This window comes from Taudactylus pleione, unplaced genomic scaffold, assembly GCF_031769625.1.
Source record: "Taudactylus pleione unplaced genomic scaffold, aTauple2 ptg000848l, whole genome shotgun sequence".
NCBI classification, from domain to species: Eukaryota; Metazoa; Chordata; class Amphibia; order Anura; family Myobatrachidae; genus Taudactylus; species Taudactylus pleione.
The window spans coordinates 338125-356349 of NW_028285250.1; the positions used below are offsets into that span (position 1 = coordinate 338125).

At 44.5% G+C, this 18225-nt stretch overlaps 1 protein-coding gene across 6 annotated transcripts in view; it reads left to right on the forward strand.

Moving 5' to 3' along the window:
- The first annotated feature begins 9335 nt into the window (after window positions 1–9335).
- The window catches only part of SLC37A4 (solute carrier family 37 member 4), a 61070-nt gene continuing 52180 nt past the window's right edge, over window positions 9336–18225 (forward strand). For 4 of the 6 annotated variants that reach the window (XM_088458709.1, XM_088458714.1, XM_088458715.1 and 1 more), the window contains exon 1: window positions 9336–9473. The gene's annotated coding sequence lies outside the window, so the exon portion shown is untranslated. The other 2 variants (XM_088458710.1, XM_088458711.1) reach the window with 1 other exon arrangement.

Consider the following 18225-nt stretch of genomic DNA (forward strand, 5'->3'; position numbering starts at 1 on the left):
TTGTCATCTTATTGCTCCTTCACATATTGACCATTGCAGACTTTCGGTTTCCACTAGAAGCAAGGGCCTACAAATGAAAATATATTTACATGTTGATTATCAGGTTCAGTATTAAAGGGTAATATATCATTATGTCACTAAATGTGTAGGATTTGAGCAGTGTAATCAAAAGGTTTACTCCTTTAAATGATCTATAAATCCCAAATGTAACTATTTTAGATATGAAACATTGAGGTAAAATACATTCAGTGTTAGTCTGATAGCTGAAATCTTTCCTGCACCCTTAAAACAGTTTCCTCACTTGATCTGATGCTGCTTGCAAAAAGCTAGGATTGCAGTCATTTAAGCTGCTGTGACATCGCTAGCCCTGACCGAGTGTATTCATTTTCACAGGGTAAGGTGGTCATCTGCCTGCAAGTTATAGATAATGATAGTAGGGCCCAGCTGAAAACTACTCTAATTAAAAACACCTATAAATATGTGGGTGGGTGTTGGGCCAAAGTGAATAAAGTGGCAATCAAAATGTTGAACAGAAAACAAGGGTGGGATTTAGGCCACTCTCCTGAATTTGTCAAATGTATGGAAAGGTTCATGCCCAATGTCACTAACTTTCCATATTACAGGACAAGAATCCAGGTGCACACTTACTATATATACTAATTACTATAAGGTTTTAAGACATTTGTGTATTAAGGCAGGTATCCACTTAGATATACAAACGAGAGCACGATTACGACATTGCTATCGTGCTCTCGTTTGTATATCTAGTGATGTGCCTAGACTGAACGTTCAGTCCCTGACGAGATCGTCAGGTTGACCAGCATGTATGGGCGTTGTCGCAAGCGGGCATGCGCATCGCTGGTCGCTTCCGACCAAAACACGCCCTATGCATGCACGATTTGCAAGCGATTGCACGATAACTACGTCATTATCGTGCAATCGCTTGGTTAAATCGCTAAGTGGATACCCCCCTTTAGTGTCCTTAATACAATATAATATACAGGTTCTCAAACTCTGTCCTCAGGACCCCAAGCAGAGCATGCTTTCTAGGTCTCCTAACAGAATCACAAGTGAAATAATCTCCACCGGGGGATCTTTTAAAATGTCAGTCAGTGATACTGCACCTTTCTGAGTGACCTGGAAAACTTGACCTGTGTGGGGGGGTCCTGAGGCGTGAGTTTGAGGACCACTGATATATATGAAAGTCATGGGGTACTTACGACATTGCTAGAAGAGCATTCAATAACTGCTCAAAATGTGCACTAAGTATACCTACACTAATAATTCATTATTTTATTGTCTTGAAGACCAGGGGGACCTGTGCCCCTGGTGCCGGACTTGAGGGTGGCGCATGGGTGGCTGCAGTTGCTGATTTGGAGGTGGGCACAGCAGCCCTTGAGAGCGTGACATAGCGCTGCAGCATTCTAAGGTGGCACTGGGCGTGAACCAATAGGAGCTCACGCAGCGGCTGCTGGTCTGTGAGCTCTGATTGGCTCGCGACCGGCGCCACATTAGAATGTAGCGCTTTGTCATTTTCTCAAGGCCTGCCTGCCATTGTGGCTACAAATCAACACCTGCTGATGCAGGCACGATAAGAGGTTCATGGAGGGGGAGAGGGGAATGGTAAGAGGAAAGGGCATAATGTGCAAGGGGCATTACTGTGTGGCATACTGTAATGTGTAAGGGACAAGACATAGTGGTGCATTATTGTGTGGCGTAATGTGCAAGGGGCATTACTGTGTCACGAAACCGTACACCCTTTTCAGGGGAGCCCTTTATAAAAAACTATTTGGGGGGGATGCACCAAATTACGGTCTTGCCCCGGGTGACAAGAATACTAGTTTCGGCCCTGGCATTACTATTGGAGCAGAGAGAAGGGGTGTTTGGATGTAGGCTGAGTACAGTAAGGGTGTGCTTGGTTCATATACAGACCTGTAGAAACTGGCTCATATATATGGTAGGAGGAGTATCTTCTGCAATGGCTAGAGGGCAATGATGACTTGCCATAAACATGGTGCATATACTGCCGATGCAAAGCTGGACCCATATTGAGGTGTAAAAAAAAACAACAACTTTCGGTCTTAAAAACAAGATCGATCAAATACCAAATGAATGCTCTCTTGTGGGCCTGTTTATCAATTATTTGTGGGATATCCCCTGAAAACACCCACTTTCGGAGGGGGACCTGCAAATAATAAGAATCACCCTGATGGTATGTACAGGGGACCATATCAGATAGCGATCGCAAAAGCATACAACCCTATGGGGGATGCTTTGTACCTGAATTTACCAAGCTCCAGAGCAATGCATTCCAGTTGCATGTGTGGTCAGCAGGCCATGCATGTGCAATAATGTGCATGGATGGCTCCTGAAGGAGAAGATTGCTGAGGCATTCTGGTTTCGACATGGTTAAAATTACATGTTCATAATGTCGTCATTTAATATGTCCAACTTTTTTGGAATATTCACATACTGGTTGTCGTCCTAAAGTCCATGGGGGCGATTCAATTCAACGTGATGCTAAAGATCCCCGTATGGAATTCCCGGAGCCATTCAACTGACCGCGCTAAGTCAGACTAGAACATACTAAAGTGCCACTGCGCTCTTAAGCTGGTTGTTTAGTCGGAGAATGCCGGTTACCGCGACCAAAGTGCTAGCCAAGATTCTATTAGCATCACGATAGGCCGGAAAACAGCATCGCGGCTGGCACTTGAGTTGGATTTCTGCTCGTACCTCAGGAGGGTGCGAGCAGAAATCCTGTATTCTGACTTCACAGCGTAGTCAATTAAATATCTCGGGGAACTCTTTACTGGGACTATTTAGCATGAATGATGACTCTATTTTTATTTTACAACACCCATATTCCTGTCCTTCTGTTATATCAGAACCATATTGATCAGCCAGATGCCTGTACCTACTAGCCTTGGTAACCTAAACACTCATTTGGGCAACAGGAGTACAATAGCACAATTGCAAAAGATAAGCCTAGCTAAACTTCATTTTAATCCATATGTCCTAAGTAGAATTTTTTTTTTTTTTCCTACATTCATTTTGTTAATGTTGCATGCATTCGCTACTCTGTGTAATAAAAAATATAATTACCATACCTTTTGTAGAGCTCTAATGCTCATCTCCTTTTAGTGTGTTGGTATGACTGCAAATCACAAAAAGTCACAGCAAAAAGCAGCCACTTATTCATGTAATATAGGTGCAAGAAATGAAAAACGTTTTTCAGCTGAAGAGGTCACATTGCCATCATCTAAGCAGAAATGTCTAGCTAGTGATATGTAACGTTGCCCCAAGAGCTAGGTCTCCTGAAAAGCGTATAGGAGTTGCACACTCACAATTATGCAAATACACCCTGGCTATCCATGACCTATGTTAGACCACCCCTTTCTCTCCCTTATTCCACCTATCCAAGCGTAAGGAGGCATAAGTGTTGGATGCAATGAAAATCAGCATATACACCTAAGGAACATGCTTAGCTCCAGCTCAGAATGAGCCCCCTTAATTACAAATAGGATTGAGAAAACAGATTTTAATGCATTTTTAGAATGATTACCCATGTTTCAATTTGTATCTTTTAATGTTCATATCAACCAATTCAAATACCTTTTATACTGCTTGTACATACTCACTTCATATTTTTTTTCTTTGTGTGAATAATTGACACGATGGCATTTTGTTTTCATGAATAATTTCCCAATTTGTGCAGTCTTGTCTCTGTGAATACACTTCTCCTGCCACCACTACCAGATGACACACACATTTACCTCTCCTCTAGTATCCTGATGTGTCCAACTGCCACCTTCACCTGGATGTTCCAATGCTGGCTAGAGCTCAAAATTGAGTTAATCATTCCCACACCTAGTGGTATAATTAAAGGGCAGGTTTAAAGAAGTGGAGTTGTTGCCTATAGCAACCAATTAGATTCTAGGGGGTATATTACTAAAGTGAGGGTTTTTAGAAGTGGAGATGTTCCCCATAGCAACTAATCAGATTCTAGCTATTCTCTTCTAGAAGGTGCTAGATCACAGGTTCTCAAACTCTGTCCTCAGGACCCCAAACAGTGCATGTTTTCCAGGTCTCCTAACGGAATCACAAGTAAAATAATTACTGTACCTGTGGGTCTTTTGAAATGTGTCAGTGAGTAATGACCTGGAAAATGTGAAGCATGTGGGGTCCTGAGGACAGAGTTTGAGAACCACTGTACTAGATAAATGAGAAGTAAAATCTGATTGGTTGCTATGGGCAACAAATCCACTTCTAAAAATATACCCCCTAGTGTGTCCAACATTCCTAGGGGGATATTTAGTAAAGCTTCTAAAACAGATGAGTGGTAATGTTGCCCATAGCAACCAATCAGATTCTAGCTATGGGCAACATCACCACTTGTCTGTTTTAGAAGCGTTAGTAAATCTACCCCCTAGCCTCCCTCACACTGGGGGAGATGTATTATAGCGGCATGTTAAATGCCGCTATATCGCTTCCTGCTTCGCCTCTAACGATGAGATGTATGATCCCCGCTAGAGACCAAAACGCACCAGCCTAGTGCTAATGCGCTGTGACTCAGTCCCGGTCGGCTCCACTAAGCATGTGCGGCATCTCACAAGTATTGTGAGATCCTGTGTGCAGCCCTGGAGCCAGCAGCCACCGCAACAGGGACAGCGCTGTCCCTGCTGTGGGGGATAGGGCATCGCCAGGCTGTAGCTATCGATAACGACAGCTACAGCGGGCGGAACGGTCAGGCGAACTGACCGTTCATAAATGCCCTGCCGTTTGGCGTCGCAATCTTGTGGCAACCCTGTCATTTACCACCAAATCCCCCGATTGTATATTGGGGAGCAGCGGTTATCGGTGCACATAACGTGCGCTGATACTGCTTCGGAGCTTCATCCATCTCTCCCCTGTTCCCCAAGCCCACTGCTTTGGTTTCATCCTTGAATCCACCCTCAGATTCACTATACTCTCTTGTCACGTCCTCCTATAAAACATTGCCAGAAAAGGAAGGACATTGTAAAATTCTTATGTACTAGTATATTTGCCGGGTCATCTCAGTCTCCCCGTCCCGCTCTGTCCGTCACCTCTCTGTCATGCCCGCTCCCCACCCCTATAGTTACTCCATTCAAGCAGCGGATCCTCCTCTCTGGCAGCCATCTAAGGGCCTGTACTGCCTCCCTCGAGCCATTGGGGTGCACCCAGGATTCCAGTGCGTGCACATTGAAAAGATGGGACAGTGATAAAATAGATTCTGCCATTGGCCCTTCCTTCCTACAGCCTAAATAGACTGGTATTTGTCGTCTCTAACAAAGCCCTACCATGTCTCCTCATTACCTCCAGAATTTATTCTTACGCTGGGTACACACTAGACTACCTGTGTACCCAGCTGACGGCAGATGCGGTCCGTACACACCACACGATTTGGTGAATGACCGCAAGCTATGTTGTTCCCCCGCCACATCCAAATGCATGGGATCGTCAGTTACTTCTTCAGATTGAGCAGCATGTAGAGAACTGAAAATGTGACGGACGACACCACGGAAGTGCGCATAGTCCATACACATTGACAATTTGAACGTTTTGTTGTTCTGATCCGTCGGAAAATGGCAAATCTAAAAAAAACAACTAGTGTGTACCGAGCTTGGTGTTAGCAGACAGCTAATAATTTAATTTAATAGCTAATAATTTATATGTATCTCTTCTAACAAATGGGACTGTTGGTGTATGATTACAATTATACAGTTATTATTAAAGGGAATAATGGATCTTAATCATCACTTTACTAAAATAAAATCACGTATTCCCATGCTCTCCATTAGTATTAAATGATTTATCATTTACCATTTATTTATATAGTGCTTTACATTTAGGAACAAATTCAGTAATAAAGAAAAACTGGGTATTAACAGATGGACAAAAAAAGGTAAGAGGACTCGGTGTTCTGCAAGCTTTCACAGCTGTAATTTCTAATATGTCCCTCAAAAAATATTAATTTATTATATAAACATATACTAAACTAGCAGTTGCTGCAGAGCTCCCTGGCTGTATAAATGGCGTTCGGTATATTTTGTTGACATGTTGACACAGATGAAATGTCGACAATATTAACGAATCGTGGTGGTCTAATGGTGATTTACCTGGTTCGCCGGTCAGATGACGGTGACTTCTGGCTGTTCTTGCGACAGTTCCAGCAGTATCGCTATCCATTAACCCCCACCCCCCTATTGCCTAACTCTAAATTCCCCTTCCACAGCCTAACCCTCCACTCCTGTAGCCTAACACTAATCCTCACGTAGCCTAAACCTAAGGTCCATGCAGAATGTCGACATTTCATAACTGTCGACATTGTAAATGTCGACAATGACTACATCCCGTATTTTTGGTGTGTACTATTTTTTTTTATACTTTGTGTTTCTTTTGTATTACTATTTTATTAATATTTGTTTTATTATAGCCATCTCCAGAAGATAACATTTTAATCAGTTAGTTACGCTGTCTACCGGACTGACTTCCTTCCAGCCTCAATACATGTAGAACAGGTGTATTCAACATGTGGTCTTCCAGCTGCTGTGGAACTACACATCCCAGCATGCCCTGCCATTTTAGCATGCCCTAATTACAAAACTATGGCATGGCATGCTGGGATGTGTAGTTCCACAGCAGCTGGAGGGCCCTGATGTAGAGGAATCCAGCACAGAATCAGGCTGTTGTGATAATGTTAAAGATCATGAGATACTGGACAAAATGGAATCCTGTGTTAACTGTATAATAATTGGAGTTTTTTTTTAGTTACCAGCATGCTGACCTGTGAATGATGAACCTTTATGTAAAGCTGCTGGGGTAATTATTTGTCTAAGAAGATGCCATGTGAGGGGGAGGCTGGCAGAGCCCATTCAGACTGCCAGCAAATAATCTGACAGATAATGGTAAGGGTATGGAGTCTTACACATTCTGGGCTTGGTCTTCTCACCAAAATGATGCTTGTCTGGAGAGTTCACACCTCCCACCTTAGTGACAGCATGCTCACACCACACATTAAGAAAGTTTGTGATTGCAAGCCAAATGCTGGCTCAGACACAGAATATAGCCAAAGCCCACAAGCACTATCTGACACCCAGATTGTGATTAATACCATATCCCACCAGTGACGTGAGATGAATGGCTGGGAAGGCACACATGGAGATGGGTCTGAGTGCTGGGAGCCTGTTTCACCCCCTACTCACTGTAACTCTCCCCTCACTACACTAAGCTTTGGTGGCCATTGATTCTCCTACCTGCAGCACTGTGTCTTTTCTTGCTGCTGCTGACTGAGCTCTGATCTCTAAACACTACAGTGCACTTCCTGATCACATAACACATCCAAGGTGTCCATCAGTGCTCAAGGCAGGTCCCCCCATCCTCAGAGCAGTGACGTGCGGTGAGGTCAATAGCTGGGGAGGCACGCAAGTATAAAAAACTGTTTTTAAATACAACTGCAGGAGCATGACAGAGTGTATGATAGGGGAGGGAGTATCCCCTGACCGCATGTCCCTGACTCTGAGGCATGCCTCTATTAGCTTTCTTTCTGAGCAGCTTACTGCCTGTGGTGTGGCCCCGCCCCCAGCTCTGCAAGCAGTGTCTGACTACACAGAAGCAATGCTGAGCTGGTTCTGCCTCAGCTCTCTTCTCCCTGCAGTCCCAGGGAGCTCCACAAAGTTGGTTATTGTTAACTATAACAATGAATACAATAAACAAAGAAGATACAACTAAGTTATAAATATCTTTTTTGTATTCTAATCATTTTTATATCAAATCTCAGGAGTATGACAGCCTACCGACTGCACGTCCCTGTATCCCACATAAACTTTGTACAATTCTTGGGAGCCAGTCTGACATTGGAAATTGCTACATCTTTTTGTGACTGCAGCAAACAGTTTGTATCACATAAGACTTTTCTGTTATTTTTTTCCTTTATGTTTATAAATAAACGCTGTGCCTTATAGGCTTACACTATTTTTGTAAGTAATTTTTATTGTTTTGAATATACTTTAAGCATTGTGACTATTTTCTCATACTAAGGGGTAAATTTACTAAAGTGAGAGTTTTTAGAAGTGAGTTTTAAAAAGTGATGTTGCTCATAGCAACCAATCAGATTCTAGCTATTATCTTCTTGAAGGTGCTAGTTAAATGTGATCGCGGAGGCGGGGCTTAGCGCCGGGGGGTAGCAGCGGCGATCGGTCAGCGCATGCGCGGGCACTTAATCACGGTATTTTTTGCAAAAATACCGTGATAAGGCTCCGAAGGGGATTTGCAGGGACAGAGCTTTATCGCAAGCTCTGTCCCTGTAAGGGATTTGTAGTAAATCCCTGTGATATTGCCTGCATTCGCAATGCGAATTCACTCGGTAATATCACACTACAATCTGCATTCAATATGCGGATTGTAGTAAGTAGAGCCCTAAGTGTGTGAGATACTGGGGAATTAATAATTTTTAGACAGACCAGGTGTTTTTTTTTCTTTTAAATGAACTCTGTATCACGCTGTCACGCAGGCTCAATCGAGTGCTGATTGTGACAAATTATTGACAACGGTTTGAGATCTCTAAAGGGGCCTATCCATTACGTCAACCTGAGGACGATCGTCAGGTTCGGCATGTTCAGATAGGAGGTCAGGCTCCTGCACTGAATGATGGTCAGTGAACACCGCTCAGTGTGGGCACCGCACCTCGGCGACCTGAAGGTCTAGTCGTTCAGGTCTCCTAGTGGATAGGCCCCTTTAGAACTGCGCTTGTGACACAGGTGGTTATACCATAAAGCTTCCTTAATAGCCGAGTTTTGTTCATGCTTCACAGTTCAACTTCTAAGTGGTGTATAATATATATGTATATATCAGGGATGTATATATATATATATATATATATATATAGATAGATGAGAGAGAGAGAGACGTATCTATCACATAGGTCACTCAACAGTCTTCATTTAGCAGAACATTTTTATTAATTTATTCACCTCATCAGCAGATCACAGCTTAGAAGTCAAAGGTCGACGTTTCAGGCCATCATAAGGTTTTGTCCTCTATAATTTACATCAGGCAGAATATATATATATATATATATATATATATATATATATATATATATATATATATATATATATATATATATATGCAATGTTACTGCTGAATAAGGATAGTAAAAGTTGTTACATTAATATTTGTCTCTTCATTTTCTAAACTTGTGTGTTGTGAACTATGCATTGACACACAGCCAGCCAGCCACTGCAACGAGTATACATATACATTGACAGCCAGCCAGTACAACGAGTATATACTGACAGACAGCCATTGCACTGACACTGTCGCACATACCGCCACTGCAACGAGCGACTGCCAAGTCCACTCCCGAGTCAACCCTACACAAGATGGCGACGGCGGGTAGGAGGTGAGCTCCGCCTCCGGCTGATGGAGGGCTGGGATAACGGCCCCTGTATAAGGTGATTATGACATCCCGGAGGGGAGAACGCGGGGAGGGATCCATCCGCCCGGTAGCTGAAGTTCATGACAGTTTGTTCAGGAGTCGAGCCGTGGTCTCTCCGTCCTCCTGGCGTGTGGGGTCCGGGAGCGGCCAGTGAGGGGACCCTGAGCAGAATGTCAGACATTGCTGGTATTGGTTGCAGCAAGTACGTTTCTAATGCAGTATATGCTCTTGCACATATTATACACCCAGTGCAGTTATTACATATGCGCAGTCGCACACAGTGCATTTATATTACACGTATGCACCCCCATGTCATCCTCATTCTCCCTAATTGCCATTCGCTCAAGGACAGACACTTTTGGACAGGGGAGATGCACGTCTCTCGTCCCCGGATACCCAATCTCTGTTGTTCATGCACTGCAGTAGCGCATCCTATATGTACAGGGATACACAGACTGCATAGCTACCTATAGTGAATGTCAATAGTATTCCCACAGCTCACTGATGTAGACATATGACGTTATCGGCGATACTTTATCGCCGATGACGTCATTTTTGCATTTTCACTTATCCCCGTATTCAAATTCCGCCACTTTTCGCCGGTGCGGAAAGTCAGAGGTTCGAACTCAGCGATAAAGGGCGGAATTCAATTGATTGTATCCCCCTTCGCGCCCGACGGAGCTATTCAATTGTTGCTCCTGTTGGGCGCGATCAGCTGCTAGCACTCTATTTCAGCACGCAGCCCCAGAAGGGTGCTGGCTGAAATCGGCGAAAAAGTGACCTGTTTGGGCGCTCAAACGGCACTTTTTGCGATCGCGCCCAGCACTTTGGTCGGGGATAGCCGATTTACGCGGCTAAACCCGACCACTTTGGGCGTGAACAGCGCGAAAAGCTGGCACAATTGAATAATGGCCCGCGATCTCATGAATTCCGCCCATTGTATCACCAATGAATAGGTGGCGAGAACAAGTGCAGAATTGGGGTTTTGGGGTGCAGACTTCCAAAAAACACCCTGTACCCCTTGGACAGTCCTCCAAAGTTATTCTGTGTCAAAAACATTTAAAAAAGGACCACAGGACACCCCCAAAAAGGTACTTTCATTTTGGGGGTGAAAACAAAAAGTTGGGGGACAAACTTCTAAACTAGCGAAATAAACTCAAGGGGGGGTCCCCAAGTATGCCCCAGGTGTTTTTTTTATTGCAGGTGGAGTTTACACGATTTTTAAAACTTCACATTAGCCACTTTAAAATATGCTGGCCCCCATTTTCATGTACCCCAAATTTGATGGGACTACTTATTTTTTCACAAAAAAGTTGCTAAATGCTATTCTTCACCACTTTACCAAAGACGCTATATAGCACCTATTGAGACCGTTTAAAGACCTTTAGCAGGGCTATTCGGTGGTACCCATAGTGAACCCCAATGTCAGAGCATCTTTTGGAGAGTGTCGAGCTGATTTCCCGAAAAATGACACTTTTTGCCGATTTCCTTTTCACCGAGTCCCCTTTTTCGCCCGAAATGAAATTGAATACAGGGAATAGCTTTATCGCTGGCAAAATCTCTGATGACGTGAAAAGTCCGGCAACGGGCTTTTCACTCCAAATTGAATATGCCCCTAAAGCTGGGTATACACTGACAGATATATTGGTCGATCAATTGACAGGCCAATATATCTGGTGCCCGTCGGCCAGTGTGTACCAGCGATATGTATGTGAATGACGTCGGTCACAGACATATCGCGTCGGCTGTGCTGCACAGCCGATGGCAGATATATCTGTCCATCGGCAAGTGTGTACGGGCGATCAGCCGATCAAAGCTACCATAATTGCGGCATAAGGCTGCACTTACAGGCAAGCCGCCTCGCACCTAATTCAATTGACCCCATGGAATGAGTGTCTGTATATTGCCATCCACAGAACATGTTACTTACTATTGTAACCACATTAACTATTTATCAAAATAGCACTCCTCATAGAGAGATCATGGCGAGCAATGTCCCATCATTTTAATTAAAACCGATGCAATAAATAAATATAGACAAATACAAGCACATCAAATGCAATTACCTAAATCAGTATATGTACAATGGTATACCCAAAATACCGGAGAGTCTTTGCCCGTCTCTAGCAACTATGTGCTAACTTTCTCGTTGGTGTGTGCAGCATTAAGGTGGGCACACAGAGAAATCTCAAGAGGTTACTCTGGACCTAGAGCCATGTCTAGCACTATTTTCATGTCACCAGTCCTCCCTCTCACCATCATGTCCCCCAGATTATCATATACTCCACCGATCCCCCCAGTTCCTTCATCTCACTTACCCATGACTATATTATGCCACACAATAGTCCCCTCAATTCATATTATGCCACATAGAACTTGACAGTGTATATAGTAAATGTTCAGCTCATTGCATTACTCCTTCTTGGAGAGGGGGGGTAGCGCTTCTACGACTTTTGAGTTATTGAACGACTCTGTTAGGCTTCAGTGCAATTAGCCGTGAATCCCCTTGCGGTGCGAGTATGTTCAGCTGTATACCACAATTACAGTACCGCCGGACTTGCAGAATTTTGTTCGCAAACCCCATAGGGCTGCGTGCAAAAATGTGCGAGTCTGAGGTGACATTGGGCTGCTAGGGGGGGCGAATTGCGGTGCCGTTGCCGCCGTGTCTATGCCATTGCAACAGCAAGTCGCCTCCTTTGTGGCTAATTGGTTTGAGCCCTTAAGGTGGGTACACACTGCACAGATATATCTGCAGATCGAGTGATGGTTCATACACACTGAACGGCCATCATCTGCTTCTAGCCGCGGGTCCCGCCCCACTCCCTGCGGCCTCTGATGCATGTTAACGGGTAGTCGACAGACCGCCCGTACACACTGCCCGATTGACAGATATATCTGCCGTCGGCTGTGCAGCACAGCCAATGCGATATATCTATGTACAACGTCGTTCACAGACACATCGCTGGTACACACTGGCCGACGGGCACCAGATATATTGGCCGATCAATTGATCAACCAATATATCTGTCATTGCGTACCTAGCTTTATTGTAATCTTATCGGAATGTTGGTAGAGCGACTTATTCACTGATAGTGTCATCTTATCAGAATGTCGATAGCAACAGTAATTGGCTGACAATCACAGGGGCGGCATCCAACATTAGGGACCCTACATGCACATGACTTAGTGGAGCAGCACGGCACGCTTATGCTTGCCCCAGGGATAAGATTGCACGCTTATGTGTTTATGTTTGCCTCTTCCAAACTGTCACACTTTGCTCAACATCTCCTGTTACCGTGGCAACTTAGATTTCTAATTTTGTTTTTGATTTACAGTGGTGGCCAAAAGTCTTGCATCACTAGCGCAACCTGCTTTTTATGTAATTTACAGAGCAATTTTAGGCAGCTGACCTTGAGCTACGCGCATGCTGCATACCGTTATTTACGGAATTTATGTGGCTATTTTGGGGTGCTTTATTATTTTTATATGATTGATGGATATCTGATTTTTTTTTTTTACCTAAATTACTTTTCAATGAAACGCATATTTATACTCATAAATTTCTGTATGATCAGAAAATAATTCATTTTTGCACCGTATATATTAGAAAAAGGGTAAAGAGAGATCTCAACAGGGGATTGAAAAGTTAATTTGCTTAGCCACCTCTAGGACTTGAGCACAGGTGCACAGCACGTAGGTATTGATAAAACCAGGTTCTCTAGAAGAGTCGGAGAGGTATTTCAATTCCAGGTTGCAATAAGAGCTTCAAATAGCTCCCATTTTTGTTGTGTGTTTCTTCTTTGAGATCTTGTACCCAACCCTGTACCTCAAATCTTAGATGAAATTAAGTTCAGGGGATTGTCCAGGCCATTTCAGTAACCTGATGTGAAGAAAGATAGGAGCAGAACTGCGCTAGACCTCAAACCAAGGCTGTAATTATGTTGCTGCTATGAGCACTGCAAGGTCACTACTAACCTTGCAAGATAGATACAAATAGAACAAATTAGTTGAGCTCCGCGCAACATATAGCCCTTGGGGAATAAATAACACGTGAAAAGAATGGTGGTATTGAATGAATGAATGAATTTATTTGTACACGTGTGAACGTATATTAAATATTAAAAAAACATATATATATTATCCAAAAATCATGAATGACCTAATACCGGTATACAACATAAATAAATATGACAATACAAGTGGACACAAGACAGTGTGTGTGTGTGTGTGAATAACCCAATTCAATTCCTTTATCTTCAGAGCGTCTCTGACAACACTTATAGGTGTATACCTCAGCGTCTATAAACTTTGGTGCTGTTTAGAAATGATCTCTTAGTGCAACATTTCCCGCACTCCAGAGTAATACGCCTTGGCGTTAATACACTCTGGTACCTTCTGCGGGTAGATCGGTACTTATATGTGATATAATATTGAGGGATGTAATCCAAAGCGATCTATCACTTGTGTTGGATACAGTTCTTACAAGAGGATCAATATCCCAGGTACCTTAGTTGGTATGTCTGTAATGTGGAGGGTACCTTGTATCCTTATGTCCTAATCGTCCCCTCTGAAATGTAGTCTCCGTGTGGACCCCTGTGGAATAGGAATGGGAATCATTTGATGTTTCTTCGGAAACATCGGTTAAATGGTTTCGATGTTCAATGTTTAACCCTGCAATGTTTTTGATTCAATGTTTCATTACCATCGCAAGATTTCTCCCCCGATGTTTTCCCCTGCTTTTCCAATGTTTTTTTTTTTTTTTGTGTAACACTGTGTGCTGCTGTCGCTGCTTTGGGCTGCCAGCTGGCTCTCTCCTTGTTTTATAGTCCATTACAACTAAAACTACAACTATTAAGAATAGAGTACAAAACACTGACTGGACTATGGCTGCTGTGTGCATGCTGCTGCTGGGTGAGGTGGCTGACAGAGTGACAGACACTTCGGTCAGCTAATTAGCAGCAGCACATAGGACAGCCCCACCCCTGGCTCACTGTCACTGGTGCTGCTCTCAGTGAGCCCTGGTTGGCTGCTGGGATGTCTGGCTGCTGAAGCTATTGGTAACTGAGCTGTCAGTCTCACAGTGTCACTGTCAGGCACTCAGTGCATGTGCACTCTGCATGTGACAGACTCAGCGGTGCCTAAGTGTCTGTCTGGAGTGACATCATTGGTGAGGAGCTGAGAGAGCGAGAGGGAGGACTTGAAGAGACAGTGGGCCTCATTCAGACCCAGTCGCAAGCACTGAGCGCTCGCAACCGAGTCGATGTTTGCCCACTGGGCATGCGCACGTCGGAGCCGGCTCCGTCGCTACGGGTCTCGCACAAAAGGGGGAGAGCTGTCGATGGTGAGTGACAGCTCGCCCCATTTGGGAGGCGGGCAGGGGGGGTGGCCGGCCAAACGGAGGCATTCCCGACGGAACGCTTGCCGTTTGGGGGCGGCCCCACTGACATCAGCAGTGATGTCAGTGGGGAGCTTCCTGCTCGATCAGAGCAGATAGCTCCCTGGGGCTTGCGCTTGCCAAGACCCAACCTTAGGGTCTCGTCGCAAGCCCCGATGGTCACGATGGTCTTGACCATCACGACCATCAACCTGGTCGCTCGCTAGAGATGTGGGTGGTAACCCACAGCTTACCTAGCGACCAGGAGGCCGCACTTCACACCACAAGCGGCCGCCCTCATTCAGAGCGACCGCTTGTGTCTAGCGATCAACTCTGAATGAGGGCCAGAGTGTGTTTGTCATGATATAGACAGAGACTTAAGCTGAGGGTGGAGAAGAGACAGACAGAAAAAAAAAGAGGAGGCTCTGAAAGAGTAGAATCTATAAAAAATGGACAAGAGAAATTCAATTGAGAAATAGAAGAGAGTGAGAAGGACGTTTGTCAGTGTTACTTGTGTGTGGAGGTGGAGGACATTAAGGTACTGTACCACTAACACCACCAACAGGATCAGCAAGCTACACTGCCAGCAGTAACACACAGCACTTCTGTCACTAGTAGTGAGTACTGACAATAACAATAACATGGCACCACCCAAAAGTCATTTGTGGAAACAGTTTGATAGGAAAGATAATGAGCCAAAAACAGCTATTTGCAGTTACTGCAGCAAGAAAATAAAAGCATGTGCAAACACATCTAATTTAAAATGCCACCTTGAAAACAAATACCCTCTTGTGCTGCCTTGTGTGTGTATATATATATATATATATATATATAAAATATCATACAAACCCGGCACTCACATGCTTTTCAAACTGCAACTCCTTTGAACATAGGGAATGTTGGTTCCAAAATATTGCAATAATTTGTTAAGCTGGCCACCGCTTTATGGTCATTCCCATGTAGCCAGTCCCTACACTGATTCTCAGATAAATGAACTTGATCTGCCATCTTGGGCTCAAGCTTGCATACATTTTAAGCATGAAACTGGGTCCTGCCAGATGGTCGAGTGCCGTGGATTGAGCCTGTCGTTTATATATATATATATATATATATATATATATATTAGGGGTGAGCGGGATCTGAAATCGAGGCAAAACGTCATCATCCCGCCTTCCGGGTCTCGCGGGTTTTGGATCCTATATAAGGTACCCGCGTCGGCGCCATTTTCTCACTCGGCTGTGGACAGTGAAGAGGGAGGGTGGGAGTTAGGGCTGGCTGGGCTGTGTAGTGTAGTGCAGAGTAGTGCTGTGCTGTGCTGCGCTGTGCTGCTGTTGTCCACTACTTCAAAGTCCATAGGGGCTGGCTGTGTTGTGCTGTGCTGCTGTTGTTAATAGGGGCTGTGTCCACTACTTCAAAGTCCATAGGGGCTGGCTGGACTGTGTTGTGCAGTCAGTTCTCCATAGGGGCTGTGTCCACTCCAAAGTCCTGTGCAGTGTCCCAGTCCTAAAGTGGTGCTGTAGTGTTGTCCAGGGGGTGCTCTGTCCATCAGGGGTGCTCCCCCCAAGTGCTAAAAAAATAATATTTTTTCTGTGTTTGTGAATTGTGTGCGCAGTAGCCGCACGTGCATCAACAAAGGAGCAGCGCCAAGCGTGCGCCTGTGTCCCATAAGTAAAGAGCCAGCTGGCTCATTTCTTAAAGGGTGCTGTAACCCCCAAAGTACACTCCAAACCAAATAACAAAATATTTTTTCTGTGTTTGTGAATTGTGTGCGCAGTAGCCGCACGTGCATCAACAAAGTAGTGCCAAGCGTGCGCCTGTGTCATAAGTAAAGGGCCAGCTGGCTTGACCGTTAAAGGGTGCTGTAACCCCCAAAGTACACTCCAGTCCAAACCAAAAAAAAAATTATTTTCTGTGTTTGTGAATTGTGTGCGCAGTAGCCGCACGTGCATCAACAAAGTAGTGCCAAGCGTGCGCCTGTGTCATAAGTAAAGGGCCGGCTGGCTTGACCGTTAAAGGGTGCTGTAACCCCCAAAGTACACTCCAGTCCAAACCAAAAAAAAAATTATTTTCTGTGTTTGTGAATTGTGTGCGCAGTAGCCGCACGTGCATCAACAAAGTAGTGCCAAGCGTGCGCCTGTGTCATAAGTAAAGGGCCGGCTGGCTTGACCGTTAAAGGGTGCTGTAACCCCCAAAGTACACTCCAGTCCAAACTAGGGATGTGCAGGCTCGGATAGGTTCGAGTTTGCACGTGGAGTTCGGATTTTTCCCTCCAAAAAAACGGAACTCAGAACGAGGCAAAACGTCATCTTACATGGACGAACATCATCATTCCTGGACAAAAGTCCAGGAATGATGATGTTCGTCCATGTAAGATGACGTTTTGCCTCGTTCTGAGTTCCGTTTTTTTGGAGGGAAAAATCCGAACTCCACGTGCAAACTCGAACCTATCCGAGCCTGCACATCCCTAGTCCAAACCAAAAAAAAAATAATTTTCTGTGTTTGTGAATTGTGTGTGCAGTAGCCGCACGTGCATCAACAAAGGAGCAGCGCCAAACGTGCGCCTGTGTCCCATAAGTAAAGAGCCGGCTGGCTCATTTCTTAAAGGCTGGTGTAACCCACAAAGTGCACTACTCTCCAGCAAAAATAAAAAAATATTTTCTGTGTTTAGCCGCACGTATATATCAAATCGATATAACATAAATGGAGGACCAAACTTTCTCCGATAAAAATAAAATAGAGAAAGATCAAGAACCACTTCCTCCTAGTGCTGAAGCTGCTGCCACTAGTCATGACATAGACGATAACATGCCATCAACGTCGTTTGCCAAGGCCGATGCCCAATGTCATAATAGAGGGCACATACAATCCCAAATGACAAAGTTCAGGAAAATGACCTTGAAAAAACATTTAAATCAGCTGAAGAGAAACGTAAACTTGCCAATATGCCATTTACGGCACGGAGTGGCAAGGAACGGCTAAGGTCGATCCCTAGTATGTTCATGACTAGTGGTTCAGCTTCACATGACGATGGAAGCCCTCCTCCCACTAAAAAAATCAAAAGAGTTAAGCTGGCAAAAGCACAGCGAAGAACTGTGCTTTCTAAGAAGATATCACAAATCCCCAAGGAGAGTCCAAGTGTGGTGGTGGTTGCGATGCCTGACCTTCCCAGCACTGGACGGGAAGAGGTGGCTCTTTCCACCATTTGCACGCCCCCTGCAAGTGCTGAAAGGAGCACCCACAGTCCACTTGCTGATATGCAAATTGAAGATGTCACTGTTGAAGTACAACAGGATGAGGATACTGGTGTAGCTGGCGCTGAGGAGGAAGTTGGCGAGGAGGATTCTGATGGTGATGTGGTTTGTTTAAATCAGGCTCCGGGGGAGACAGTTGTTGT